Below are 27120 nucleotides of genomic sequence, written 5' to 3' on the forward strand. Positions count from 1 at the left end.
CACCACTTGGGGGGAGGAGGTAGGAGAGTGGGGTTGTGAGGAAGGTGTTTTTGGTTTGCTTTTAGTTTCTCACTGCTCTAGTCTGCTAGGGATAGGTAATAAATTATATTAATCTCCCTATGCTGTCTGTTTTGCCCATGATGATAACTGGTGAGTGATCTCCTTGTCCTCATCTCAACCCTTGAGCCCTTTCCATCATATTTTCTTCCCCAGTTCCTTTGAAGAGGGGGAGTGAGGGAGCAGTTGTGGTGGAGTTTGGCTGCTCAGCTGGGTAAAACCACTACAGAAATATATCTCAGTTCTTTATGGCAGCTCTTAAAAACACTTTGTATTTACCTGCCCACCTTTTGAAAATGTATTGAAAGTAATAAATGCCACCGAAAAGGGGACGAGCCTACATAACAACTGGGAAAAAGCATTCAGGGGAGGTTCTGGAGAAGAAAGTAATCATACTCTTGGCAACCTGCAGTAACCAAGTAGGATGCACATCCAGCCAAGAGCATTGCAGAAAAGACCTTCTCCCTGCAGTGGACTGAGGACTGTTGACACAGATTGATTTAAGTAATATGCTATCAGAAGCTCCTCTGAATGACTGCAAGCTATTATGTGGCCTTATACTTAAGTACTTTAAAAATGCGTATTATTTAATTGACACAGCATTATAGCCCCTTTATAGCCATTAAGGTTGCTCATACCGTGGCAATGTGAATACAAAGCTGTCATTATGGTGGTACCAATACGTATACACATACAAGAAAAGGACAGAGATGCTACCATTCGTGGCATAGAAATGACATCTCAGCCTTAAGTATACCAGTACAATTTGTGCTGCTGGAATGCATGTCACCTTAATCCTTGGCTGAATGACTACGGGGATGCATCTTCCTACTATGATGTTAATAGCAATTTTTACCAATTCCAGAAGCGCACTTGTCCCATGGTACTGTATATATCAAGGCAATGGCTGCAGTCTGCTGCTATACTTCCCACCCATTTTCTGTAATCTTTCTAACTGGGTCTCTGTATCAACTGTGAAAGTAGAGGACATCAGAGGACATGCTACTACTACTACATTATGACCTGAAGAAAGGAAGGCATAGCTATATTTAAATCAATGTTCCATAGACAGTGTTCTGAGTTAGCAAATAAGTCCTTATACATTTACCTGTCATAAGATTGCCATATATTAATGCAGTAATGGTGATACATTTCAGCAATTTTTTCTTCCTTTGCTGATCACATATTTCTAATTCCTTTTTAGCTTGACTCTCTTTAGTGTGCAAATTCTAATTTGCAAGCTTAAAATACAAATTCTGTTTGTGAAGATAAGATTTCGTAAATATTACATCTCCTCTGGAAGAGGAGGAAATTATTTTACGTTCTCTTAAACAAATTATTTAGATAATATCAAGTCTGCTCCAGGTTAAAATTTTTGAGATGTAAATACATTTTAATATGCCAGCCTTATAGCAACTATATTATAAACATCCGTGCTATTTTAGGCACTTTAGAAGTTGATATGTTCCAGCAATACCCACAGTAGCAGACCTACTGCAGCTAGAAAAGCCACCCTACATTGTAGAACGAGAAAAGTAAAAACTAACTGAACATCTCAAAAACAGATATCAGGCTGCATGTATCCTGAAGGGCACTGAAGGTGATACCATCCTGTCCCCATGCCGTTCAGCTCAGAGGACCAGCTGCAACACACCTTACACATTTAATGGGTGAAAATGTTTGGAAGTGTTGCTCTGGCATAGAATGACAAGGCAAATGAGAGCTAGAACAGCCAAAAAATATAGTTAAGAGGGTTGAGTAATTTCTAGAAGACAGTAGGAACTTCTCATTTCCACATGTTGAATCACTAAGCCCAGAATAAAAGGAAGAGAAAAGGATGGGGTCATAGTTTCAGACTCACCACGCTTCCATTGAGCTTCATAGGAGCTGGGAGCTAAGAGCAGCTGCTCCTCACTTGAACAAGAGCCCACCACAGCAAGACAAAGGGATCCTCTCAGCTCTGACCTGGGACCACAGCAGCAGGGAGAAGCCAGCAGTGTCTCCCACAAGAGCATGATCCTGCCACAGCGAGAAGCAGCGACTCTGCTGCGTTCTCAGCTCAGCTGGAGCAAGGAAACCAGCACTGTCTGCCTCTCACAGCACCGAGATATCACCAGTTGGCTGGCTGGCAGTGTCTTGCCTCGCCGAGAGCCAAGGGCTTTTGGATCACAGCCTCTGGTGAGTTCCAAGTAAGATTTTGTCCCTGTGAGTACCGGCATCTCACAGTTACTGCTAAGCCCTAAATTCAGTAGGAACTTCTACCCAGGACATCCTTGCCTTTTCTGGCAAGGTACCACTGGAATCAAGCTGCCTTGCAGCTGTGCAAGTATGCTGATTAAGCTGGCTTTTTGGACACAGTATTATTGATACAGAGGAAACCACTACATCAGCCAGTGCGGTTGTCAGTGGCTCCAGGCCTGACCCTTCTCCAGACATGGCTGCAAAGATGCTGGAGAGGGTGCAAAGGGGACAGACCTACAGAGCTTGGGGGCAGGAGGTGGGGGCATTGCAGAGCCAGCAATGAGACAGCACAGGTTGCAGTGCAGTCACAGCCTGAAGGTGTGTGGATGGGAGTCCTTTTCTCAGAAGGGGGAAAGTCCCCGTTTCTAAATTTAAGGTAGGGATGTGAGTAAGAGCTGCCTAGAGACCCTGCTGGAGCACTACTGCACAGCTTCTGTTGGAGAATGAAGAAGAAACTTGGAAAGGTGAATATTTCTGGAGAAAAGACACAGTAGTATAAAGCTTAACCAAAAACATTGGGATAGGTCATGACCTACATTAAAAGGGCATTGGTTTCAGGGGTTCTTGGATCATTTTCATTCCATGGAAGGGAGAAGTTTTCTGCTCTGATGTAGCAGAAGTGCCCATCTTTAAGAATCACTTCTTGGAAACTCACTGTATGTTTGCAGTAATCAGTGGTTCCAAAATAATGAAAGTATGGGTATAAAATAACAAAAGTAATTAGTGTATGTTATAAGGTAATCATCTGTAAAAGGACCTTGAATGTCAGCTTTAATGCAGGCTGAATTTTTATGGTTATGTTGTATAAACCTTGAAAACATTAGTTTATATACTGGAAATGCTGACAAGCCCTGAACTACAGTGCTGTGACCAGCTAATTGAATCCATATTCCCCTGCATTCAGGGAATCAATAACTATTAGAAACAAAGGGCACTGCCTTAAATGCCCAGCAAGCACTTCATGCAAAGGGGGACTCTTGTAACAAAAAGCCGTCTGTGAAACATGGTAGGAACACGTGCCAGGTGTTTGCAAGAGCATCAAGTTCAAAACACAGCACACTAAGTACATGCACAGCCTAGCCCTAAGGAAATGCTGTCATTTTTCTCTTCCTTCCAGATTTAGGATGATAAACAGCCTGCTATGCCAGCCTAAGAAAAATGCTGAGTTCAGGGATCCTAAGCTGAGCTAAGCAATATTGTTGGACACCAGTATCTTAACCAGGGTGTGAACACGCCAGGGAGCAACTGGGAGCGTGGAACCTATTTATAGCAGCAGCGGGCTGCTAAGCACTGGTGTAACAAGCCTGACTAGTGACTTGTTACTTACTCATGCATGAAAACGACACCTTATGGTACACATGCTGCAGCTCAGTAATAACCCCAGGGACAAGTGACTGGTGGAGAAAGGACCCAAGCACCTTTGCACAGGAGCAATATCCACCATGACGAGGCTGCTCCCACCCCTGGACAGGGATCCAGGAGCCCTTTGCCTGGGCTGCCTGCAGGGATGCAGGGCGAGGTGTGCCACCAGAGAAGCTGGTGCCAGAGCAGTGTTAAACACAGCTAGTTGCTCTTCTGAGTGTTCATTCTTAATGAAAAGCCCACTGAGGTTGTTTTCACATGGATTTTTAATTCTTTTTCCATAGCTAAATGCTGTCTGCTATTGCTTCTAGTGGCGGGGTCAGACCAGGACACTGAGATTGTCTGTGCGTGTGCGTGTAAATTTTTCATGCTTGCAGAGGAAGAGGGAGGGAGAAGCAGGAATGAGAAACTATAACCATCAATTAAATACCATGTGTGCTCCAGAAATCCCAGAGAAAAGTATCTGTGCCTCCTGCTCATTTTCCTGCTTGCAGCTACCTTCAGTAAAATACTAAATCACATTCATGTTTGCACAGTGGATCCAGCATGGTATATAAGCACATGCCTAACTACAGGCTTCTGAGAGTTTCCATTGCTGCTACTCACACTCACATGTAATGATGTTCTGGAAAGATTTATTGGTCTGGAATCCAGGAGAGAAAGGAGCTTTAAGAGCTCTTACAGGTCAGACTCCTCTCAGGATTACCTGGTGTGTACAGGTGGATGCACTAAACCATCATTTTTGCTTTGTCTGGGACTGTTCCCCTTGCTCTTGTGACAGTAAATCTGAGCTGCTGCACTGAATTGTTTTCTGCCTCTGGGTTGCTTGTAATTGCTTTGCTTTGATTGTTCATTATTATTTGTTTGCTGTCTGTGGCAAAGTTAGTCTTTTTGTCTTTTTTTTTTTTTTTTTTTTTTTTGGAATGCTTTGGAAGGCACAGTTGTGTAAAAATGAAAAATACAAACCCAGCACATTTCTCATATATTTAAAAAACATCCACAAATATTCAAAAAACTCAATCTTATCCCCTCCTCTGCCCCTGTTAGGCCAAAATTATCCATACAAACAAGCCTTCCTCTGATAAATGAAGTGATAACTTTAGGGTTAGCAGAGATAGTGGTATGCAGGAGTCAGCAGACTACATGAAAATACAACCCAGAGTGATTTTGTAAGTATTCAGACGAGGAGAATTCATGCTGACAGCTAGCCACATGGGCAGAGCAGACAGCTCCTCCAGCAGCAGATTTTGGGAGGATCAAACTGGCTGTGGCTTTTCTTTGCCCATGGCACAGCCTTGCAGACCTAGGCTGATGCTGTGAGAGCACAGGGGGCCAGGACGCCTGGGGATGCCAAGAGCACAGGGGGAGACAAGCAGCAGCGCTGCTGACCCGATCTCTCCCCTGGCATCATGAGATTGACTCTGCAGGGCTTCCCCATGCTCCTTCTCCTCTCTCTCTGACCTCAGGCCCTGTCTTCTCCTACTGTAACTTTGGCTTTCTTCCCTGTGAATCCCTGCAGCTTAAAGACAGCATAATATTTATCTTTGGGAGTTACCCCACCCCCATCACAGATTACACCAGAATCTGGAACCTTTGAATTTTGTAGTTGCCATAGTCCTTGCAGGGCAGAGTGGGAAGATGACCAGGTTTATCCTCTCCCTCTAGGGTAATCAGAGGTAGAACAAGAAACAGCATTGCTGCATTGGATGTTATTTTCTCCCCAGTGTTTCTGAAGAAAGAGAAGAGCTAGAGTGGGAGGAGGAATAAGGGCCTGCAGGGGAGAAGGGAGGTAGAGGAAAGAAGAAGTTTTGGCATGCTGGCTTGCCAAAACGTGAGCACAGATGGGAAGACACAGATGGAGCACTTCTACTGATAGTTCAAGAAATCAGACATTCAGGAGTAGCTCAGTTGCAGCAATTTCATTGCATAGCTGTGTTATTACGCACTGTAGCAGCAGTTCTTAAAGAACCAGGCTGTCACATCAGCAATGCTTTGGGAGCCAGCACGCCTAAATACAAGCAGTCACCCTAAAACTCTGCTGCAGCAACCTCTTACCTGGCACAATGAGCTGAGAGATTTTGTTTCAGCTCACATTATGATTGCTGGCCCGGCTGGGAGCACACAGGAATTAAACCATGCTCTTCTAAACTTTCCCATAGACCAGCTGCAAAGCAGCAGATATATGAAGGCAGGTCCACCTTCCTTTGTGCTCAGGTGCAGCAGAAGTCTGAAAAACAGAACATATGTTCATGTATGCAATAGTGATGTTGGCATACAAAAATGGCATAATGAATTCTGCAGGTACTGTATGTTGAGCTTCCTTATTAGCAACGCTGAAATGACTGAACAGTCCCTGAAGCACCGTTCCTGTAAAGACCTGTCAAGACTTTCCAGTCTAATTAGCCTTTAAGAGAGTCTAGCAGCAGGCCTTGATATCCCTTATGTTATGAAGAGATCTGTGGCTGGATATTCCTCTGTCTCTGTGGGAAAGTATGTGTTCCCACTCCTAACATCTTGGTTTCCATGGGGCCACTGTCCTGAATGACTTCTGCAGCTGGTGGCAGGGCAGGGGAGGCTGGAACAGTGCTTTGGCTCTGGTCCATGACACCAGTCCTCCACATCCCCTCAATACCCAAATGGACGCTTTTAGGAAGTTAATGTTGCTAGAAGCCTTCTCCAAGAGCAACTGAGCAGAGAGATGCAGCAATCCCTGCAGCATTTTCTTCCCCATCCCTCAAGAAGAAGATCCTGTGGAAATTTATTTTGTTACCTTGTCCTATTTTGTTTTGTTTCTTTTGCTGTGGAAGACTATGACCTGACTTAATGCTATTAAGATACAAGTTGGGGTCAGCTCATAACACAAGAATTTCCTCTCTGTCTGTGTGTGTTTTTCTGAGGGTGGCTGTCACCATCACATCTGAGAAGAAAAATAGCTTTTGAAAATAACTTTTCTTTCAGATGTTGTGAGTCCCAGCATAGGCATTTTCTTGCCTCTCTCATTTTGATTTTTATCCTGCTGCAGTAAGCAAATGGGAGTTGGAGAAGTCATTAATGGCTAATTTAGACTGGTAATTAGGCAAAATCTAATGGGCTGCTCTCTGGCTTGGAAGCTAGCACTGCTCGTTGTAGGCTCTAATTCTGACACTGGCTTTTATTATGGCCAGGATGAATTCCTTTCCCTCGTGTAAAATGAAGAATTACTATTCCTTATGAAACTACATGCTGTTGGGGTTCATTACCTAGGATTCGTAAAATATTTTGGAAAGGGAAGCTAGGAAACATTATTTCTACATTTCAATGTGCCTCCAATCCCTTCCCCGGCTGTGATCGTTTCAAAATCTCTGTCTTGGCTGAAAGAATAACCATTCTTGGCTGACTCACACTATAAATTCAGTAATAGCATTGGTCCAAAAGACACCTTGCTCGATGTAACTAATTAAGACACCAGCGTTATGCAGTTACAGTTTGGCCAGCTAGAGAGATTGCTGAGGTAGAAAAAAGGTGACAGTGTTAACCACCCCTGACAAACAACAATTTCCATTAAGTCTGCGTGTATCTGGAACCCAACACCATCGTGGAACATGATATATTTTGATATTCAATGTCACTGGACATCCTATGCATTAATTTATTTGTTTTCTGACACTATCATAAGCTGCAAGATCAAGATTAAGACAGCACTATCTTCCATTAAAAAAGACCCTCGAAAAAAGACCTTCTTAAGAGTTTTCAAGCACAACACAACCCTCTAAAAGAAATGAAAGGCTCATAACATAAATTTTCCCATAAAAGCTCCAGCTGCAGCTGCAGCCCCTTGATTGAATCTGAGCAGGGCTGAGCAGGGCTCTGTTCTTTACTCAAGCAGAGAGACCCAATACATGGGGTTAAAAAACTCCCATCTCCTATCTCTCTACAGATATTCAAGAAAGATGGAAAGAAGATAAAACCTGCAAAGGCACCATCCTCATTTAATACCACTGACACCAGCCCCAGGGAGATAGCTGTCCCTGGGCTCAACCTCAGAAATTAGTTCTGGGTAGCACTAAATGATGGTGATGGCAATATAGACTCTGTATGTCACTCTACAAGGCCACTCTCACCAACATTTTTTGGTCACTGAGTCACCCTTATGGCTTAGCTGGCTTTGGTTCTTAGTGCTTTCATTGTCTGGAAGAGATACGGTGCAAGTTAAAAAAGAGACTAGGCTGTATCACATACAAAATTGGTAGATGACAAATCCTGCAGCTTTGTTGAGATCCCTTCTCAAGCAGGGATGAGCATTCAGGCCTGCGTGGCAAGGACTATTAATGTCCTAGCTCAAGTCTTTCCTTTCAGGAAAATGGGAGAGATATTCAAAATCCCTGGTAAGAGATACAATATCAATTTCCATTTCACATCTTGGTCTAAAGGTGTGGTGGTATAGGTGCCTTTCTCACAAGATTTCATTCCTGATGCTTGTTCTGAAATAGAGAGCACAGTTCTCTGGAAAAGGAAATACTTCCATATTCTGCCAGTCTTCCTGGTAGAATATGGAGGTATTTGGGCCTTGTTTTCATTTGCTGATATTTATTTTATTTTTTAATACCACTGGTGAGTTATTTTACATGTAATGTCATAGTGGATAATTACTTGTTTTAGCTTGTTACACAGTCCTGTGATCACTGATCTGCTCAACATTTTAAATTCTCTCTTTCAAAGTCTTCCTTCTACAGTGGCTTAATGCAACTAAGTAGATATGTGACGGATATTTATAAGAGGCATGAAAGTGAATAAAATAGGAGAAGCCAATAAATGAGGAGTCTAGGGATGTTTGCACCAGCTTTTCAAGAGGGTTCTGCAATGTGAGCAGTTTACTGTCTGGCAGTTTATCTTTAGTTCGTTTCTTCCTCACTATTCACTGTTAACTGTGATTAGCTTTTACTATGGCTAGGTTTATAAGCATGCTAGGTGAAGATTTACAACAAACAGCACATCTTTCACATAGATCAAAATATATCACTCTTACACTTTAGGTAAGAGAAGGTATTTTAGACAACACACAAATATTCAAACTCTCTTTAAAACTTTACTCCTCTGTATACTGGTATTGTATTTCTGCTCCTTCAAGGACAGGACTGCAAATTCAGACGCATTTTTATCGTTGTCTTTCTAAAATAATCGGATGTGTAGATCAGATGTTTTAAGAATAGACTATTATTGTATTGCTTTAGGCTCTTCTAGGAGACAAGGATGGTGAGATAAGAACCTCGATATGAGAGAATCTGGTTTCCAAGACAATCGTCCCAAATCCAATTTATAAACTGTTAAATATATGAAGGGCAGACTAGAAAAATTCTCAGGAAAATTTAATGGCCTGGGCCCCAAAGCTATTGGCTTTCATTCTTTGTTGGAGCTTTGAAGAGAAGATACTTTCACGGTTGATACTCATGGATTGCTGTTTACAGCCCAACAAAGCACAAACAGCATTATGATGGAGATCAAACACATCCCATCGATTTTATAAACATTACAGATGTCATTTTTGCTCCTAGGAGTCACACCCTATGAACCATTGTGGGAAAAAATGCTCTGGCATTTGATGTAATCTGTCCCTCGGTTTCTAATAGCATAGTTACAGCTATTTATGAAGTACAATAGAATTTTGTCCTACATCCTTGATATAAATGTCAAGTGCCCTGCAGTATTGTGTACTGTTCCTAGAGAAATGATCCATTAAACCATCCATATGAGAGAGCAAGGATTCACAACACTCCAGAAAGAAATTATATCCTCATAGAATAATAGAGAAAATTGGCTGGCTTGCATGGACCATATTGACATGCAGCAAAGTTAGCCTCTTCATTTACTTCCTCTCCAGTGCTAAAACTAAGGACATCCTGCCTACAAGGAGGCACAGAGGCTTCATTTATCTTTCTGCATTAGACTCCTTAATTACACGTAAGCAGGGCTGTGCAGCTGGACAAAAACAAAATGTGTAAATTGTACAAGTGATGAGGAATTTAGGCCAATAAAAGAGGTGTGAGAATGAAAAAAAAAAAAAGGAAGACACTAATCCTATAGCTGATCCTCAGGTTGCACATGGGCAAAGAGGAGAAATCCTGTTTCATTCCTTAATGTACTCTGAGCAAATTTCAAACACATATGAAGATATGGGTCCTTTTGCAGACAGGTTTGTACAGTGAGTAGTGCCAAATGCCTACCAGTCATGCCTAGACATTTCACGTATTAGGACTTTGGGGCAAATTCACAGCAAAAGTCCGTCTTGATCTTCTTCCTTCCTTACAGGAAGTGCATGCATTCTCTGAAGAACCCTCCTTAGGGGAGCTAGGTGTCCTCCTAAAGATCCTTCCTCTTTCAAGGCCTGTGCTGTTGCTTGTGCTTCCCAGGCTTGCCAGGCCCACAGCCTTGGGGCCAGAAGTGCATTTTTAAACTGTTTCTTTTCCAGATGCAGTAGCAATTTGTGTGACTCCCATTGAGCTGCAATCAAAATGTCTTGTTCACATGGAACAGATGTCCCCTGGCATTTCTCTATTTTGACTATTTGAGAGTATATTTTTTCCTTTTAAAATCCATGTGATATTCTGACTTCTTTTAATACCCAGGTGTTTTGCACATGTATGATCTCCTACTACAGCTGTCTTACTGACCTACATCTCTCACTGACAACCCATGCCACCATAATCCTGTTCATTTAGGCCCATTATTCCTGCCTCATATTTCCTGACCACCAGTCAGTTATTGACTTGCCTCATATTTAAAGTGCATGTTTTCTTGGGTAGAGGCTATGTTTTTGGTCTCTGTCCACAACCTAGCACACTGAAGTCCTATATTTAGATGGCTTTCTACATGCTGAAGCAATACAAAAATACTCATGAGTATAATGTGCTGTGATTTATCCCTAATGCTCACTGTGTAGTCTAGTTATAATAAAATTAATTTATCGAAAGCACTTTCAATACCCAGTATCGCTGCCTTTCACACAGCAAAGAAACCAGCTCAACCCAAAACACTTCACAACTACATCATTGTTTATTGTACTAGAGAACCTGTATGAATATCTAGGTAGATTAAAGCCATGTCTAAAATTCACAGCCGTTTCATAATGTTATATCATAGATTTATAATCTTCCCTAAGGAAGCTAAATTATTATTTTATTATTATTTTTTTTTAATACCAAGTGAGACAGGGATAAATAATCCATTCTAGTACCTCTAGAGATAATTGGTTGGAAAAATTTAGGGTGATAATTGTTAACCAACTTGAGGTCACTCCACTGAACATTAGCACCACTGAGGCATGCTTTTGAGTAACAAGAACATGCCCTTCAGACAAATATTAATTAAATGCAAAAGTTAAAAGAGAAGAAGCTGAATTCACAACACATTCTACATTTCAGAGGATTAGAAGAGTCAGTGTTTTAGCAGTAGAGATGAGTTTTTAATTCATCAGCTTGTCTAGGTCTTTGCATGCATATTCTATATCCAAAGGATTTGTTTGAGAGAAGTTTTCAAGAAAGGAAATCTGTTTAAGGTGCTGAACTTTAAAGAAAAAAGAAAATATGGAAATAGTTGGTTTCTTACAAGGAAAGTATCTCACTAACCTGCACTTTCAGTTCTACCAGGCTTCAGTTCCAGCTGGAGAAAGCTCCCTCTTCCTTCTTGGACTGGCCTGGAGGATGCTAGCATTCACTGCTGCAGCTCCTGCTGAACTCAACAGGAGTTTTGCCACTGGCTGTAGCGAGAGTGGCATTGTGCTTTCCGTCAGTGTGTTACTAAAAGGGAGGTAATTACTGCATGATGAGGGGCCTGCCAAACTAGATATGGTAGCTTCTTATATTGGGCTTTAAGTCAGTTGAAAGCCATATTTAGCCTTATGAATTTCTTATAGCTAAGACACACCCAGTGGCTGCTTCTTCTTATACATCCTGTTTAGTCTGTTCAGAGGCTGACTGAGGTCACGCAGAGACACTCTCAGCTGCTTTGCACACTCTGTGCAAAGGGACTATGCTCAAAGGAAACTGCCAGTGGTTCTTGCCTCAGGAACAATGGAAATGGTCTCTCCTTTTAACTTCACTGCATTCAACAATTTAAAAACACAGCACTCTCACTCATCCTGGGAGGACATGATTTCTGAAGCTCTTTTCCCTGTTGTTTTCTGACTTTAAAAGGATTCTAGCTCACAGCCCTCAGCCAAGGCAGTGTAAAGAACTGATCTGGTCAGAAATGATGCCAAGCAAGTTTCTAGTTTTAAGAATGTTTCTTTATGATTCTATTCAGCAATGAAGGACTAGCATGGCCCCAGGTTCAACAAAAAGGACTCTAATCCACCAGGAGATAACCTCCAGGTACTCACACTGACCTTTCCCATTGTCTTGCCCTGGTATCCTCTGCACACTCAGTTGTGGCCCTCTCTCTGTGTTATTTTCCTTTAGAAACCCAGTTTCTTTAGGTTCCTACTCTGTACTTAAACTTTTATTGAAGCTAAAATGCCTAAGATTACCTATAGGCTGTGGGGTAGAGGTGTTCTATGGCATTCTCCACAGTTTTGTTCTCCCAGTTATCCAGATTTGGTATCTGCCCAAAGTACACGGTGTCTCTCTTTTGGGCCGTGTACTTCTCTATTTCTATATGGTTATGGAGACAAATCAGGGCCTGCTCACTCTGTTGAGTTAGCTTTCAGTGAGAAAATTCCACAGTGTCTGCAGAATCCCCCCGGGTCCTACTGCAAAAGCATAACTTGTCCCTTTTCATAGAGCCCCATGGTCTACAGAAATGAAATATATAGTCTTGTTATCCTGGGCATACTGTTTAAAATTCACATATTCATCCTTACAGTAGGCAATCCAATGGCCACACACATGTAGAAGTTACATCACCTTGACATAATGATCCATCAGAAGTTGCTCTCAGATACATGTACTTTCCTCTACAAGTAAATGTGACCTAGGTCTCGGCTTCAAATCTTCCAGATATATGTTCATGAGGATATTAGAAGATGAAAGGGCAATTTCTAAGTCATCTCACATTTTAACTTACCCATCCCCTCTTAAGCTTATAAATCACTGCACTTCAGAGAAAGATACATATTCTTTTTATTTTTTAAACTTACAACCACTTTTTTTCTTGCATTAAAGCCCCTTTTATTTTCAGAAACTTTCCACTTGAATTATGAAGCAGATCACAGGCCAGCAGAAAACCATTCCCAAAAGAAAAATGCAACATAATGGAACACAAATTAAAATACACATATAAGAACAAAGCACCAGAAGTGGTCTGAAACACTGCATGCACATCACTTTAAAAAACATAAAGTAAAAGAGTCCTAACACCCACACTTTAAAAAATTGCAATGCCTCCTAATATCTTCCAGATGTGGATTTCATTAGGGCTAAAGTTAGATGGGTTACAACCTGCACTTAAAAAGCTTTTCTTTTACGTAGACTGAAGAGAGTAAAGATTTGCTGAAGCATAGGGAAAAGAAGGAGCTGAACCTCCCCCTGCCAAACACTCAATTAATGAATATGTGTATGTTACTGGCAACCAAGAGGAGAGGAGTGGTTTCCATTATAACTGGTTTATTCCTTACTGAGGTTGGTAGAAGTTCTCACAGGAAGGATGTAACACAGAAGGTGGCTGATTAAAATCTCCTATTTCTAAATGGAGCCAACTGCTGTTTACAAGCAAGTGCACCCTGAAGACACTGAGGCACAAATACCTACCTAACAGCCTATAGCCAGCTAAATAAATTGCAGGCTTTCATAGATCTCTGGCTTGTGTGCAAATAGCCAATGATTCCTAATGGAATCCTGAAATCTTTCATCACACAGCTCTCCAACAGCTTTCTGCATTTGTCCTACAGCCACAGAACCAGCCCTCACCATTCCAGGCAAGGATTCCCAGAAGATGTAATTGCCCTTCTGTTGGAAAGACCCTAAGCCCCCTACCAAGACAAACCCTTCTGGAGTGACTGAGGGCATCAGGTACCGCACTTTCTGTCCTGAACATGTGTTTTTTGATGACATTGCAAGATCTGATGACATTGCAAGAAAGTGGATATTAAGAGGCATTTGGTTCCATGCATTGCCAAAATATCATCTTGCACACCTCAGATAAACTTTGGAATTTTTCATCAATCCTCCAGCACACAAAGAAATTTCAGATTCTTGTATGTTGAGGAACATCACCTACTTTAAGTAGCTACCTCAACTTTTTCAGAACTGTATCCATTTACATCAGCAGATGATGTCTATCTGTGAGGAAACAAAATGCTGCTAGGCCCTGACACTCAGTTAAGAACTTCATGAGTGGCTATACAAGCTAGCTTCAGTAGTACAACATCTAGCAGAAGTCATTGCTCAAAGGTTGGTGGAACAGATATACTGCTGTATTGGGTTTACATGGCAATTGTTAGTAAGGGACTGCAGACACAGACACACAGACACAGAATTTCTAGGTTGGAAGAGACCTCAAGATCATCGAGTCCAACCTCTAACCTAACACTAACAGTCCCCACTAAACCATATCCCTAAGCTCTACATCTAAACGTCTTTTGAAGACTTCCAGGGATGGTGACTCCACCACTTCCCTGGGCAGCCTGTTCCAGTGTCTAACAACCCTTTCAGTAAAGAAATTCTTCCTAACATCTAACCTAAAACTCCCCTGGCGCAACTTAAGCCCATTCCTCCTCGTCCTGTCACCAGGCACGTGGGAGAACAGGGGTGTCCTGTGTGAGCAGAGCCCAGCAGCTGCCCCATGTCAGACCAGAGCCAGCTCCGGCCAGCTCCAAAAGGGACCTGCTGCTGGCCAGAGCTGAGCCAATGAGCAATGTTGTTTTCAAGTCTGTGAGTGCAGATTTTAGGAAAAAAAACAAAAAGAAAGAAAAAAAAAAAAAAGGAAATAGAAATGCTGCACAACAGCAGCTGGGAGAGAGAGGAGTGAGAAGCAGCCCTACAGCCACCCAGGTGAGTGCAGCAGGAAGTGCTCTAGGCAGGCAGCAGCAGTTCCCCTGCGGCCTGTGCAGGGAGAGGCCCCTGGTGGAGCAGGCTGTCCCCCTGCAGCCCATGGGTCCCCCATGGAGCAGATCTCCACGCTGCAGCCCCCCCATGGGTGGAGGAGCCCCCGTGGAGCAGGTGGATGTGGCCTGGAGGAGGCTGCGGCCCATGGAGAGCCCCCGCAGGAGCAGGGGGTGTGGGGGGAGCTGCCACCCACCCGTGGGGGACCTGTGCTGGAGCAGTTTGCTCCTGGGGGATGGATGGATGGACCCCGTGGGATGGAGCCGTGTGGGAGCAGTGCTTGAAGAGCTGCTGCCTGTGGGCAGCCCCCGTGGGCTTAGTTCGGGAAGGACGGCATCCCGTGAGAGGGACCCCATGGGGAGCAAGGGCAGGGACTGACTGCAGCCACCATTGCCCATTCGCCTGCTGGGGTGAAGAAAGTAGAAAAGTGTGGATGGGGGAAGGTGTTTTTGGTTTGCTCTTAGTTTTTGACTGCTCTAACTTGTTAGTAATAGGCAATAAATTATATTTATCTCTCTATTTTGAGTCTGTTTTATCTGTGACGATAACTGGTGAGTGATCTCCCTGTCCTTATCTCAGCCCTTGAGCCCTTTTAATCATATTTTCTCCTCATTTCCCTTTGAGGAGGGAAAGTTAGAGATTGGTAGTGGTAGAGCTCTGCTGTCCAGCTGGGCAATACCACCACAACTGCATCTTTACTCTTTGGGCACCTTTTGGATTTGTAATTCTTAGGTTAATTGCATCTAACATGAACTGTCTGCCTCTGGCACTGCAGAGTAAAATAAATGAAAGGAAAGGAAAGGAAAGGAAAGGAAAGGAAAGGAAAGGAAAGGAAAGGAAAGGAAAGGAAAGGAAAGGAAAGGAAAGGAAAGGAAAGGAAAGGAAAGGAAAGGAAAGGAAAGGAAAGGAAAGGAAAGGAAAGGAAAGGAAAGGAAAGGAAAGGAAAGGAAAGGAAAGGAAAGGAAAGGAAAGGAAAGGAAAGGAAAGGAAAGGAAAGGAAAGGAAAGAAAAGAAAAGAAAAGAAAAGAAAAGAAAAGAAAAGAAAAGAAAAGAAAAGAAAAGAAAAGAAAAGAAAAGAAAAGAAAAGAAAAGAAAAGAAAAGAAAAGAAAAGAAAATTGAGAAAGAACACAATGGCTTGAAGTCAGAGAAGCAAATTTGCAGTGAGATGCCTGTTCTGCACATGAGACCTTTGCATCCATTTAACTCCCATGCCTCTTCTAAATCTGATAGTATAAAGGAGAACAATGAAGAGACTAAGTAGACCTCTGCATTGTGGCAGGAGGAGAGAGGAACAAGAGGGAAAGCCATCCTGTAGTTTGCCTTGGTTAACTCATGTGATTTAAGTTTACTTGGAAAATCAGTAGAAAGGCAGGAAAACTATTTTCCTGTGTGCCAAAACTTTTGATCTTTTAACCTTTGTGATAACTAATCAGACAATTCCATAACTCTTATTGTAACTACATGTCCTTGCAAGACAAATCTGTTCCTGATGAAATTAGGGATGCATAACTTAAAAAGAATCAACAAACTTTTTAAAGGCAAAGATGGCTGTGAGCAGCAGAGGGGAAGGTAAGGCAAAGTGATCTTCAGAACATAATCAGGAAAGGAGCGAAACAAAGATGTCCTCTGCACCTCCCTTGGCAAAATTCAGAGATCAACAAGGAAATAATTGAAAATCATCAGCCTGGAGAAAGATGTAGATTATAGGATAAGCTCAAGGAGAAGCATACACCAGTATGCAACAGTCCCATCAGGAATGTCTGTGCAAAACCGTGTGGCAGCAAGATGACTCCATTTATTACAGTTTAATTTATTGGCTGCTGACAATGTGTTCTATTCAGAACAAATATAGTGCAGTCTCTGTCCCCACAAGTATTCAGTTTAGCTATAAAAAAGATTAATTAAGATCTTTCGGAGTGCCCTCTGTGTATTTTAATGCAGAGGTGTTGCAGAGTCACTCTCTTGCATTCACTGATTTTATTAGCTATTGTACGCAAGAAGGAAGTTGCTTATTAACACGTTTGACCTCTCGGTTTGCCCATTTTCCTTGCAATTCTTTTCTCACCTTCCTCCCCAGACGGAAGCCCTTAGGCACAGACCAGAGGCTGGGGAGGATCATCTTTATCCATGTCCCATGCTAAGCCTTTTCTGTTTCTCAAAGGTGAGCCGCTACTGTGACATGGTGCAGACATAAGAGCCAAGAAATCAGCGGAAGCCATGAACCCTCCTGTCCTGCTCACTGTAGTGCAATGCTGCAGCCAAAGTTTGCAGCTATGGTTTTCATATTGAATGGGTCTCACACTGTGCAAACATGATATTATAAAACATTCTGTGTTGCCCAAACTATGGCAACACAGCATGGAGAGGAAGACAAATTGCCTTTCAGAAACCATGTGTATTCATAAAGTTTTAATGGCTAGGGGAGGGATTGTTTCAGATATGTGTCAACTGGAGAGAGTTGAAGGATAACCCATTAAAGAACTTAATCTTCATTTAAGAAAGGGAAGAAAAGAATAGCGCTCATCACAGTTTATCTTGTTGCCCATTGGTAAAGCTTCTCTTCACAAAATCTGGTTTAATGTGGCGTGGGGTACCTATTGTTGAAACCACCAAAGTTGAAAATTGAGCACATTAATTGCATTTATTGTTCTGGAATCTGGATGAAGGGTTCCCATGGCAGGAGTATGTGTATGTCTAGAGGTGGAACTCTTTTCTACACATTACCAAGTGGCTGAATTTCTGATGGAGAACACAAGATAGTCGTTCAAATGGTAGTAATTCAGGTTGTAACAAAGAACCTGACATACTAATAAAAGCCCCATTTCTATTTTATAAGTCACAATAATGGATGTCACATTCAGTGCTTCTTATAGTGAACAGGCTACATATTAGGCATAGTCTATGACTTTATTTCATTTTAAAATTGCCATCTTTTCCAATTATTCTAACTTTTTAGAATTTTCCCCCTTTTAAACCAGGATATTTTTAGCACGGACTACAAGTTACAAACAACAGAAGTTGCTATAGAAACAGAAAAGGCACTTTGTAGAATGAAAATGCAGGAAGAAATATAGTTCACTATTTATCTGGTGCAGACAGTAAGATAGAATCAATATATATGTATGTGTATGAGTGTATATATATATATATAAATACATATGTATGGATATATGTGACTTTCCTTACTATCTTTATGAAGGCTTCAGTGCTCATCTTTATATCCTAACATTTAGCTGATTTTTGGCACTTCTGCACTAGAAGGCTGTTATCCCCAGCTGCATACAACTACCCTGTAGCTAGGTGCCCTGCAAGCATCTCTGTAATTCAGTCAGCCAAACCACTGCAAGTAAAACTGATGAGATATTGCAGCACAGCTAGAGACAAGTGCTAGACACAAGATGGGATGGGGGTGGGAAGCTGCTCAGCAGTCGGATCTCCCATTATGTGACACGGATCACCCACCATGTTGGATATTGCTAATAGAGGGGACTCAGCTTGCTCCTTTCCTCCCAACCTGAATCAGCCCCTGCCACACAACCATTGTGATTTTTCTTTTGCATTCCTTTGTTTGCTGTTTCAGTTATAAAAATAAACTTCATGCTCTAGCAACTTTAAACTAAGCATAGGTAATTTCCAGTCACAGGATTTGGGTTATTTCTGAACACTGTATTTTAAATGCTGTGCAATCGCTGAGTCCTATCTATATGGGGCTAATATGGATGAAGTATTATATAATTTTAAGCTGCTGGGAATCAGACTCAAAGCCTAGTGCAACTGCATGGATTACCGAGACAGATTCATAGCAAAAAAATAGTTTAGATTTCTCTTCATGCCCTCATTAGATTGTAACTATAAACATAGATGTTTCATGGGCAAGGTGTCTGCAAGACTGGACCTGAAATGTTTTTCTGGCTTCTGCTCCAACACCTTTTATTTAACCTCATTGTTCTTCAGAATGATTGTACAGGTCTGGTTTGCAATCCTTCTGTGTTAAGAACAGGTTGGAAAAGCAGCGATCAGAAATGGTTTAGAAGTAGTTGCTCCTGCCCTGGAGTAGAGATGCTGGAGGCAAAAGAATGAATTGGATAGGAATCAAGGACCCTTCCAAAGCTCTTTTTCCATGTGTTCCATTATTGTTAGAGTAGCTCAACACTGCCTTAAGGAACAGGGTGGTGATTCAGAATTCATACATAATGCCAGCAAACCACTTTGGATCAGATTTTGGAGTACTTAGGTACTGCAAATTGGAGATAGTTGCTTGCAGTGATTGCCAAGAGGATCTTGAAAAAAAAACACTAGGTATTTTTTTCATACATGTTAGTTGCCCAAATAACTGAGAAGTTTCCTTCCTGCCTGTCTTCTTTTCCTTCCTTCCTTCCTTCCTTCCTTCCTTCCTTCCTTCCTTCCTTCCTTCCTTCCTTCCTTCCTTCCTTCCTTCCTTCCTTCCTTCCCCTCTCAGATTGTCATCAAGTGTGAGATCCTGGTTTCCCAGCTGTCTGCTTAGTTGTGGCCTTGAAGTCTGGTTTTCAGGAGAACTGTGGACTCTCAGCAACAACAGAAGCCAGCAGAAACATCCTGAAACATCTGAAGCTGTGTGTTAAGTCCAGTCACTCCAAAAGTAATGTGTCTTAATGGTTATCACTATATTCCAGATGCTGTGCACCCCATCCATGCCATAGCTCTCTGTCAGCACAAGACTCAGATGCGTCTCTGTAGGCAAGTGGTCTTGTCTGAAAAGCAGTCTGAACAGTCTGAATGGATGGTAAAGAATGGATCTCTGTGATCTAAAGGGAATCATCTAGCCAGAATGAAACCTTGAGGTGGAATATGCCCACCCTGCCATGTAGACATAACCAATAGGGCATCCAAAGGCCTTTCAAAGGCCTTTTTTTTTTTTTTTTTTTTTTGTCAACTCATTTTGACTCAAATCATGGTTTACAAAAGGGGGTTATTAAGAAGAAGCTTTTGGAGCTTATGAAGTTATAAAGAGTAAAACAGAAATCCTCATGAGATAATTGAGGATTAACTTCCAAGGAGGCCTGGAAAAGTGTTCATGTTATAACACTAGGAGAACATACTGAAAGGCAGACGAAAAGTAAAAGTAAAGAGCTGCTTGTTAAATAAGCAACACACATCTAAGATACCAAGTAAGGCAGGGATCCTAGAAAAAGAATAATAAATGACCCTGCAATTAGAGGCTGTATCCTAATGCACACTTTCCTAGGGAGAGATGAAGCACTCATAGGTAATATGAAATCTGACAATTCCTGTTTTCACAGCTTTACTTTCCTATGCTGGTCAGAGCACAGGCAAAAGGTTAGTCTGTACCTGTCTGTTTATACATACTTAGAGGCTTCCAAGGGGTTCAACCTTAATTACTGCTTAGAAAAGCAGGTCTGATTTCAGAATTTGAGTCAGCATCAGTACACGGTCATTACTGACCCATGGATGTGATTTATCCGTGCATTGTTTGGCAGATATTCTTGAGCAAGGTTATTTTCAATGCTGGTAATACTCAAGCAGTATACTACTTTTTAATATGCACATCATTGTCTCTGTCTCAAGCTCCTCAGTTCTTGAATACATCTTTGTTAAAGAGAACATATGGTTTCGGTTTCACTAGATGAACTCTTAAGGGTAACTTCAAATCTGGGCAATACCACTGATTATTTGGTTGAGCTGTAACGTAGGCCTGAGGGTCTTTGCTACACTGCCCCAAGCCTGCCTGCTTCTCTTACTCTTTCAGACTTTCTTTAATTCGGGGTGGCCTTTGCAGCTAGAATAAAAGACCAGCATTATTCTCCAGACCAACCTTTTGTTACAATAACTTACAATAGGTAGCCAGCTGATCCCAGTGTTTTCTTCCAGTGTTTTAGATTTACTGCCCAGACTAAGCACAGGCACGGATGCAGCTACCATCTGAGCCCCATCACTGCCATTGCAGCATGTGCAGGCAAGTGGAGGACACGGCTCAGGTCTGTGAGTGCACCAGCCCCATGTGCCTACCCTCGGCCTTGATGCTAGGCAGAACATTAGCATTATTAGCAATTTTTTTCCCCCAGCACCAAAGTGATTCCTGCCTCCCCCATCTCTCAGCCCTTTGCAGCCCTACACACACACCCCAAACATTGGAAGGACCTCTGAGGGAGGAGGCTGCCCTGGCACCTCTGCACAGTGTTTCTTGTCAGGATATCTTTTCATCCTTGACATGCCTAATGGTCCTGGCACAAACAGCCATAGAGAGCTGGTCTCGGACCACACAGATGTATGGGCAGACACTGAGGTGGGTAAAAAAAAGGCTGAATGACCAGGCCCAGAGGGTGGTGAGCAGGGGCAATAAATCTGTTTGGAACCCTATGATGTTCACCAAGGAGAAGTGCAAAGTCCTGCACCTGGGGAGAAAAAACCCCAGGTACCAGCCCATTATGGGGGCACCCAGGAAAAACAGCTTGGCAGAAAAAGACCTTGGGTTCCTGGTCTGCCTGAAACTCCCTCTTTTTTTTCTTTTTTTTTTTTTAACTTTTTCTTTCATAATATTACAGCCAGATTTTTTTTTCCTATCAAAACTTTATTGACTTAGAGTAAGTCTTTGCAAATGATAGATTAATTTTAACCTCATAAATATACAAAGCATTGTTAAAAGGGAGAGCCTGAAAGAATTACAATGCACTAGATCTATTTCCCAAACATAAGTACATACATTGGTTGAAATCAGTGATCAATGTGAAGCCCAGCAGCCTGGGCAAGTGCATCTGTGTTGTTTGTTGTTTGTGACGTGAGCAAAACACTGGCTGCTATACCTGTTTTCTGAACAAATTTCTCTGGAAATTACTTAGGTAGGCAGAGGTAGAGAAAGATTCTCAGAGATCAAAGACAGCACTTAACATAAGCAATCAGTTCAAAGGGAGGCTGGCTATCTGGCTTTGTTTGAGATGGATGAAAGAGCTCCTTGGTTTAGGAGAGAGATCTAGCTCCTAAGTTACATCTGGGTGTCCATGCTTCAGTGAGCCATGAGTTAGATTATGATTTAGTATATTTTTACAAGGGAGCCAGCTCTTTGTGACAAGCTTTCACTTTCCTGCACGGGACAGGGAAAAGAGCAACAGGTGACCAAGAACAGGACTAGGAAACATGAGGAGGGAAGATAGGCTGCATCAGGCTGTAATGACAAGCCATGTGAGGCACTGGTCAAGCTATCAAGGAAAGCCTGCAGTCTGCAAGAGCAGCCTGAGGTGGTAGGAGGAAGTGGAATAGTGGTTTAAGATACCTACCGGATGCTCTGGCTGTAACATGAGTCCTGGTGTAGGGCTGTCTTTTTGACTCAAGTGAGGTCCTTATGAATTCTTGATGACAGGAAACAGATTCAGCATTAATCTCTCCTTTTGTAGAGGTGCTTGCCATTTTCTTTGTCTTTCAATGGGCCTTCCTGTAAAGCAGTCAGCCAACCAACTGGGACTGCCACTTGTAAATCATCCTTGGAAGAGATGTGGCTGTGTGCCAGCACAGTATTAAGGTGTCGGCTGATTTAACAATAGAAACTAAAAAGGATATGAGAAAGCAGAGTTTTACTTTAGAATTGCTCCTCTGAACTGTGTTAATAAGTATGATCTTGATCATATCAGCAAAATGTACCCACCAGACCCTTTGCATTATTTTTTTGTAGCACCCTATAGTACCAGCCATCCCATTCAGAAAGTCATTTGATCGTGTTAATCAAGAGTACCTCCTCCTTTTGCTGCCCTCCCAACTCCTTTATGAAACAAAGTATCAGGTCAACTCTCTCAGTAGAGCATTGCAATGAGAGCTAATGGTCTCTAAATTTGGACCTAGGCATCCAGGTTTTCCAGTGCAGTCTCCTCTCTATTGGTTTAACCTGTGTTCTGGTTCCCAGAAGTTGTACCTTGCATCTGACTGCATTAGATGTTCTCTGGTGGTTCCTGATTATTTAACCAAACAAACTGGACTGGAATGTGCTAATGGTCTGCTCTCATTATTAAATATTGCACTGATTCTGGTGCTGTTTGCAAATGTTGCAATGAAAACTTAATGTTTTCCCAGTCAGAAGTCTTAAAGTTGTGGCTTATGGCCACTGTGGGTCTGTGTAGTCCTTCTCAGGGGCCAAAAAGATAACCGAGAAAAGCATTCCTCCTGTCAGCCAGCTTTAGTTTCAGGATGGGGGGTGGGATGTGTTTCATAGCACGACAAATCTAATAAAAGCTTGAGCTAAGTCACTGATGACAATAGCAGTGTTAAAACAAAAATTGATTTCCTGGGACACTACAGGGAAGAGTCTCACTTGCTGATATCTGAGCCTTAGCAACTACCATCAGAGATGTGTCATGAACTAATTCTCAAGCCATCTAATACATGCTCTGTTAATTCCATATAATGCAAGCTTTTTAACAAAAATGTCATGCAGTTCTAAGTCAAATGCCTTGGAGAAATCTAAATGTATTATATCAACACAATCGTCTTTATCAACCAAACCTATAATCCTGTTTTCAAGAAGAGACAATGGGTTTATTTGACAAAATCCACCTCGTATGTTGCCTGGCATTAAGTATATTTTTAACTTCTAGTTCTTTGTGAATAGACTCCCACATCAACTGTTCCAGTATTATTGCTGGGATGAGTGTCACAATAATTGTTCCCTAGTTCCCTGAGCCATCCCTTTTGCCCTTTTCAAATATTAGGAATGTTTGTAGTTCTCCAGTCCTTTGGAATTCCTTATTTTCCCAAGAGTTAGTAAATAGCAACAGATCATTACAGCTCCCTATAGGGTTCCTTTAAATCACATTGAAACTAACTTATCAGATACGGTTTGTTTTAAAATGCTGAACCTAGGTGTGACTGCTCTGTCCCTTCCTTTCTTGCAGCTGTCAGGCCTCTGTTTTGGGACAATGCCAGCTGTCATATATTTACTTCACATGCAAGGTTTAGAAAAACAGGCAGTGGTGATTTGGTGTTTTCTGTATCACATATTTACAATGTTATTATCAAATTTTAACCCGAGCTTTTACCTAGCCTGCTTGTTTTGTTTGTTCCTGATTTTTGGATTCTTATTATATACAGTTGAATTGATTATTTATTATTGATACTGTATTGTTGTTTTTTTTTTTTTTTCTCTTCCCTTATAATTCTCCTATATTGTTAAACTTATAAAATGTATTAATGACCACTTGCCTCTATTTTCCCTTCTATTTCTCAAATATTATTTAGATGTTTTATTGCTGTTTTCCTCTCTTTGCATAACAAGGATGAATTCTGGGTCAAAACAGACCTTTTTTTGTGTCTGCACTAAGACAGCTTCTTGGCAGGATATTGAGTTGGCTGTTGACAAATGATTCTTAGTATTCATTAATGTTTATATGTTTAATGTGCATTATCAATTTATTTGGCTAATAAGATGTTTAAACTTTGGAAAGTATTATTTTCCAAATTTCAGAAAAGCACGCTAAATGTACCACTTTTATGTTCATGAAGAAAACACAAGTTCTGCTGGCTGGTACATCCAATTGTCCATTTTTTGGGATTACAATTAACTACTGTTTGTCCATCTTCTTTCAGTTAATTTCACTGATTCAGTCTGCAATGTTCAGGCCATCAAGTGTTGAGGTGCTGCCTGTTAGAGGAAGCTCTCTGGGAGTTTCAATATTATTTTCACGTCATTTCAGTTGACCAGCAAGTACCTCCTTGTTATTTTACCCAAATTTGTTCTCTTGTTGCTTCCTAACAGACCAGCTACTAAAATAAGTCTGATATGTCTAAATTAACATTTCTCATTACTTGGTCTCATACAATATTCATAAACTGATACAGATTAATTCCACAATCTTCAGAGAGCCTGAGTTTTGTTTCCTTACTGTGTCGTTCAGTGTGAGGAGAAGAGGCACAGAGACATTCTTTACTAAGGTAATGAAGCCATCGGAACAAATGGATGTTTTGGGTGTAGGTTAAAGACACTGCAAGAACCAGAAAGAGCTGGGAGGAAGTGAACAACTTTAGCTGACTGAACCACAGGCAAGCAGACAGATCTTACTCTCCTTAAGTCATGGCATAGTTTGTAACGTATTTGTATACATAATACATCTTCTGGAATTTTCACATTAAAGTGACAGCTGAGGGAAACTGACAGCTGAAAAATTAACTAATATACCATGGCTATGCCATTCCTAGGAACTCAGCTATCTTGGGGACAGAAAAATACAAAAACAAATGATTTTAAGAAAAACTGATAATAAATAAGTAAGCTCATAGGCTTGCATACTGAGTGACCTGAGAAAAATTACTGAGCCAAGCAGGCAGGAACTATGGGTTACTGTAGGTCTACAGAGCCTTTGGAATCACTGTGCAACAAAATGAATTAATTCCCATGAAAACTGTTTTTAGAATATTAATATAATCGGAATGACACTCCTATCAGTATTTTATTTTGCATTTTGTACTGTGGAAATAGCAGTGCATTTGTCTTACCTCATATAGTAGAAGGTCCATAAAGTAGACACAAAGTCTGTGATGCAAAACCAAAACTCTATGAAGAATTAGTAGGATGCAGTTCTCAAGCTGAAAGCTGAACATGCAATCAGGACAATTTTCATCAGCTTTGGTGTAACTCCTAGTGCAGTTGTCAACTCCCTCACAGACAAAGGAAAAGACATATGGCGGATCCATATTCTAGCTTTTGCACTGCATAGTGGTAGGAAGTAGGACCTAAGAGCTTTCAGAAATCTCTGTGTGGCACTGAATTGTGTAGTCTTCTCTCCATTCTATGTTTTTTCTTACACCTTCTCTTTAGTCCCTTCTCTCAACTAACTTCATCACTGATGCCATGAATTTCTTGCTGACACTGAAATATTCCTCGAAGTCTAGCTTTCTTTTATTTATATATGGAAATCTGTATTTTCTTTATTTTGTTTATAAGGTAGATCTATCAGTTAGAAAACTAAGTATTGTATGTTTCAGAGAGAGGGAGAGGTTTCAGAGGGAGTGAGAGAAGGAAAGAAGGAAAGAAGGAAAGAAGGAAAGAAGGAAGGAAGGAAGGAAGGAAGGAAGGAAGGAAGGAAGGAAGGAAGGAAGGAAGGAAGGAAGGAAGGAAGGAAGGAAGGAAGGAAGGAAGGAAGGAAGGAAGGAAGGAAAGGAAAGGAAAGGAAAAGAGGAAAGGAAAGGAAAGGAAAGGAAAGGAAAGGAAAGGAAAGGAAAGGAAAGGAAAGGAAAGGAAAGGAAAGGAAAGGAAAGGAAAGGAAAGGAAAGGAAAGGAAAGGAAAGGAAAGGAAAGGAAAGGAAAGGAAAGGAAAGGAAAGGAAAGGAAAGGAAAGGAAAGGAAAGGAAAGGAAAGGAAAGGAAAGGAAAGGAAAGGAAAGGAAAGGAAAGGAAAAGATTGATTGCTTTAAGACCTCCCAGCCAATGGTAAGATGAGTTAGAAAGAGCATCATGAGATTCTGTTTGGTCAGTAAAACCTTAACAGGTGACAAAAGGGAGGAAGAGCACATACAGTTTCTTACACCACACAGGATTTGTGTGGAAGTTAAGCTGGAGAGATTCAGCACAGGGGTGGTTTGCTGATGCTCTTGTTATCGGAACTGCAGAAACACATTGGAAGAAGGTCTGAATGTACAGAACAGCAAGAAATCTATTCCAGAGTGTGTTGGTAACACTGAATATAGATGTTATAATTACAAAATACCCCGTACTGACACAATGAAAACCATATTCACATCTGGCACAGAATATCAGTAACTGAAATGGATTCCTGGGAAAGTATAATAACAACAGCAGTAATAATAATAATCATAGAAATGTGCATAGCACAAAATGAAATAGCCTGATGGTATAAATATGGTGAATTTCCTTATTGATATTAATACTTTCTGGCACCTTTCCTTATCCGGTTGTATATAGCTTTGGGGTTATTTTTTTTCCTTTCCTTCTCTCTTTTCTCTTTGCATTGCTTTAAGGAAAAGACACAAGAATCTCATCATTCATACACTAGGGAGTCAATTAAAAGCCAAATGGACATGCTTTGCTGGTTTTATGAGTGGCTGTTCTCTGGGTCCAGTGATCCTAACTTTCCATCCTACACTATGTCTGAGTAGTGTCTGAGGCAGAGGTGCTAAATCTGTTTACCAGCCTCTGAGTTGGGTGTCGAGGAAGAAGAAATCTGCTAGCCCATCCATGGCCTCCCTCATCCCTGTGTGCTGGCCAGGTAATTGTGGAGTCAGCATTGCATTTTCAAGAGTATAAATGACTTTTAATGACCTCAAACTGTAATGATTTTAATTCCTTCTCCAGCCACAGTCAAAGGGGATCTGTCACCTCAGTGCCAGAATTTTGAAATTCTGAAAATGTTATCCCAGCAACTGCCTTGCTCAGCACAGGGCACAGAACCTGTTCTGTTGCCTTCAAAGGGTGAGGTGTCTCCTGTGGAAGCTCCTTACTTGTGTGATGCAT

The 27120-nt window shown here is 41.5% G+C and overlaps 2 long non-coding RNA genes across 2 annotated transcripts in view; one reads left to right on the forward strand and one right to left on the reverse strand.

Moving 5' to 3' along the window:
* LOC139999498 (uncharacterized) overlaps positions 1 to 11535 on the reverse strand; it is a 63975-nt gene extending 52440 nt beyond the window's left edge. Inside the window, exons 1-2 of the long non-coding RNA XR_011804973.1 lie at positions 11262 to 11535; positions 5716 to 5887 (exon numbers count right to left, since the gene is read on the reverse strand). This is a non-coding gene — a long non-coding RNA (uncharacterized lncRNA). The remainder of the gene's footprint in view (positions 1 to 5715; positions 5888 to 11261) is intronic.
* The window catches only part of LOC106014861 (uncharacterized), a 173178-nt gene that overhangs the window by 111698 nt on the left and 34360 nt on the right, over positions 1 to 27120 (forward strand). The gene's annotated exons all lie outside the window — the stretch shown is intronic.

Source organism: Anas platyrhynchos, chromosome 1 (assembly GCF_047663525.1).
Source record: "Anas platyrhynchos isolate ZD024472 breed Pekin duck chromosome 1, IASCAAS_PekinDuck_T2T, whole genome shotgun sequence".
NCBI classification, from domain to species: Eukaryota; Metazoa; Chordata; class Aves; order Anseriformes; family Anatidae; genus Anas; species Anas platyrhynchos.